The sequence below is a fragment of the Magnolia sinica genome, chromosome 5, assembly GCF_029962835.1.
Source record: "Magnolia sinica isolate HGM2019 chromosome 5, MsV1, whole genome shotgun sequence".
In the NCBI taxonomy this organism is placed as follows: Eukaryota; Viridiplantae; Streptophyta; class Magnoliopsida; order Magnoliales; family Magnoliaceae; genus Magnolia; species Magnolia sinica.
The window spans coordinates 2,240,421-2,244,524 of NC_080577.1; the positions used below are offsets into that span (position 1 = coordinate 2,240,421).

The 4,104-nt window shown below is 42.4% G+C and overlaps 1 long non-coding RNA gene across 1 annotated transcript; it reads right to left on the reverse strand.

Moving 5' to 3' along the window:
• Window positions 1-1,163: 1,163 nt before the first annotated feature.
• On the reverse strand, window positions 1,164-3,251 carry LOC131247177 (uncharacterized). Its single transcript, XR_009171557.1, has 2 exons — window positions 2,514-3,251; window positions 1,164-1,796 (listed from the first exon to the last, which is right to left on the reverse strand). It is a non-coding gene; the product is annotated as an uncharacterized LOC131247177 (long non-coding RNA).
• Between the last annotated feature and the right edge of the window lie 853 nt (window positions 3,252-4,104).

Consider the following 4,104-nt stretch of genomic DNA (forward strand, 5'->3'; position numbering starts at 1 on the left):
GATCCAGCGTGCAATAATCACGATAGGTCCACTGGGAACAATTTTAACGCAGTAGATTTATTTTGGCAGATTCAGACGGTGGAGATATTCTAAGTATTTTAGAATGAAGCTTATGGATTGTATCTGATCTGATGGGAGAGAGGAGTGTGTTGAGATGATGAAAACGGATTGGAATGGTCCAGTTTATATAGGCATCAGGTAGTGGACCGTTGCTAGACTGCTATCAATGGTCCAAAATGTTTGAAAAATGTTTCTGGCCGTTGTCCATTAATCACAAACGTTTATGGTCCTCGGATCAAAGGATTTGACCATTGGATCATCATGGTCCGTCCATTTTCGAACTGTTTGGCTTTCAAGGCATAGAGCCATTTTCTGAAACTGCTGAATGTTTCGGATTTAAGATCCGACCGTTCTCAGTCACCTATAAAGCCACAGACCATTTCAGATCCACACCGCCTTAAGGCTCTGACCAGATTCATCGCACTAGACCCATCGCACCGCGATCGCGCCGGTTCGCGTAAGGTCGTGAGGGAGCGACCACTTTGCGATACGTGCGAAGTGCAATGTGGACCATCTAGCGTCACTACAACCACACTGCCTCACTGCCCGAGCGCGTCCCATGTATCACCTCCTCCAAAAGCTCCAAATAAAAATACTCTTCACAACATCTCTTATAAACCACAAAAAGATTTCAACCATTTCCGATGTGGGACAAAGCATACACCGCACTTTTTTAATTCAAAATTTTTAAAAAGTGTTTTGGCGGGAAAACCCCAAAATTTTGAAAATTTTGAATTTTGAATTTTTATTTTGGAAAACCATTGATTTTCAACATTATATCCAACACAAGTAAGATGGTATGGCACAATAAACTGTGGCATCATTGTCTTCATGTGATGAGTTCTCTTTATCCACTCTAATCACCAGAGGTGATCACAACCGTTGAATGTATTGAACCACCAAAGCTTAAGGTGCATGCCCAATCCATGATGGGACAGTTTAGATCGATGGTTTGGATCACCTAAACATGGCTCAACTAGCTCGAATTAGACCGTAACTATCCACATTCAGATGCATCAGAACGCTGCTACAACAGGCAAAGATCACCAACTAGAGAAATTTCACATTCTTGCTAACTAACAAAGCAAGTATAACTATTGTAATTTCACATTCGTGCTAACTAACAAAGCAAGTATAACTATTCCTTTTACAATCGATCGTTTGTGATACATCATAGCCTCACCTAATTTTCAATAGAAATTCCCAAGCTTTGGAGGATTCTTCCAAAATGGGCCACTTAGTTGCTTTAAATGGATTACTGGATCATGCCCATCAATCACGGGGTCCACAAGTTCGACGGCGTGGAATCGATTTCTTGTAAGTTATGCCAAGTGTACAACGAGTGAGAGCAAGCATCATCCACTCTGCTTCGTAAGAGTACCATACAATGGTGTGTTCTTCAAGATGAGCCGAGCATGATGTGTTTCCCAACTAAAGTACATGTAGTATAAATGTATTTCAATCTAGATCGTCCAAATGTTGGACAATATTGTGGGTTGAGCATGGACCAATATCAATCTGATCCGATGATCTCAGTCGCTTAATTTTACCTATTGAAATTGATCACTAATGCCCACAAAATGGACAGTTAGGATCTACTGATCAGTGTGTTTTTTTGTCCATGATGCATCCATGATGATCTTAACGATTTGGACGGTCTGATCGACGGTCATTCTGGGTATATATGATGGGTGCCCAAGATCGAGCCACGTAGCTTCTACCTTTCACTGGCACGGCTGCACAAAAATAATTAAATAAATAAAATAAAAATAAAAAACGATATGGAAAAATATCGAACTTGTAAGGAATTGCACCATACTCAGGTAGGGTAGAGCACATCAGACCACACCAGGCAAATGGGATAAATTTACTGAAATCCGAGCCCTCCAAATTGTAGGCCAATTAGGGTTGTTGCCTGACCCAAGAATCCCACCAAACATGTGATAACCACGTGATCGCCGGCCATCAAACAGAATGAATGAGAGATATTATCCACTGTTCAAATTCAGCAAGTATCAGATGGTTAGCATCATCCAACCAATGTGAACCTCTGATGATGGCTCACTCAGTGGGACGAACGAAATGGACGGTTTAGAATAAGTACGTGCATGATCCTGTGGAGTATATGGTATGAAGCATTACAACGCCCACACGCGTATACAAGGGAGCTCATGTACACGCCACAATATCTGCCAGCATGGAATTTGGCTACGAGATCCAATCCATCCATCAGAGGGCTTCCACAATGTAGATATCTTGGAGAAAGAAGAGTTTGAGTCAACCCCATAAGGTGGCGCATTTTAGAGAAAAACGGCCTAAGAAAACTTGGATGAAGTTTTCTAATCCGTCCACTATTTTCTAATATCGTGGATCACCAAATAAGAAAACCAGATGATATTTTGTGCGAGTACATATCCAAGGGATCCACCAAGTGGATGGCTTAGATATCATACCTGCATGCTACGCTGGGCCATCCTGCAGCGTGTAGAGGGTTTCCTCGTACTCGCATGTGGGCTCAGCAAGCTTCCATGATCTTATTCGTATCATAACTGAGTTTTTTGTTTTTTAATCATCTGTCGTGTTTCAGTACCCAGTCTGTTGCCGCCACTGGGGCCCACATAATAAGTGATTTAATGATCACAACTATCCATGCCTCGGAATATATGGTATACAGATTACACTAATAAAATTACTCTGAACAGAAAATCTTTAGTCATAGATGAATTCAAACCAAAGAAAAGAAAATTATTAACGGTTCAAATACAAATCTAAAAATCAAAAGTTAGTATCATCACTGAAATATGATTACGAAAAAATAGCTTATTTATGGTATTAAAGATAATATAAACGGTTCAAATAAGCAGATTATCTCATCGCTTGGGCCCAGTGGCTGGCGACACACGCTGGACTCTCAGTTGCGACAGAGGCAAAATGAACTCTTCTTGGAACGGCGACGCGACACGACCGCTTCACTGATTTCTATGAAATGGGCACCGAGATATCTCAAGTGCACACGCGGTACCTATATACGGTGATCAGACCGTCGATTTTGTGGGACGGGACATCATCCGAATGATGATGATGAGTGGCCTTAAAAAAGGACGATTAATTGATAGAATTGCAAAGATCCATGTTTATGGGTGAAAACACCACATCGGATATGTCAGAACTGTTCAAATCAATACAATTTTGGGCTAGCCCACCAGATTGACGGTCCCAAATACCATACGTGTGCTTTCCGCACGTTAGATATAAGAGAAACGAAAGAAAGAAAAAGAGAAATAAGAGATGTCATTGGAGCTCCCTTCAATCCAAGCAAGAAAAGAAGAAGGCTAGCTCGTCTCCTTATTCATGCGCACCCTTAAACTGCGCACCATCCTCTTAACCTGCGCACTCAAAGGTATCCATGAACCAGCAGACGCGTACACCATCTGTCCCCTCTGGGTTGGATCGAAGGGAGCTCCATCGACTCCAAACGTTTGAAAAACCACCCCACCCAAATGACCAAAATGGCCATCGGGCCATAATACTACTGTTGAGGCACTGCATCAGCCCATGAAGGATTGAGGGGTGAGCTGCCACTTAAATACACCCTCACATACGTTAAGGCTTACGTAAGCAAAACCCTAGATTCAATCAAGACCGTTGGATGGATTGGGGATATGGGTAGGAGGGAATCTGGGGTGGAGATTTTCTTGCAGGCCAACATTGTCACGTGCACACAAAGGGGGCGGGAAATCTGCTGTTTATTTAATAAGAGAGAGCAGGCTTACATTGGTTTCTGGAAAGCATGGTTTGATAATGGGGCCCACCAGGAGCATCTTGTGCTCTTTCTTTTGTAACCGTTGGATTTTGGCATCTCATTGCTTTTGTAATTGATACTATGGCAGAGCATGATGGTTCATGCACATGCACTCAAAGTTACACACGTGGGAAACATGCATGTAACTCAGGTTAAGCTGTCCAAATCATGGGACCCACCGGAGATAAGCCCATGACCTCAGAATCAGATTTCGTGGACAATCCTAGCTCTGATTGACGGGC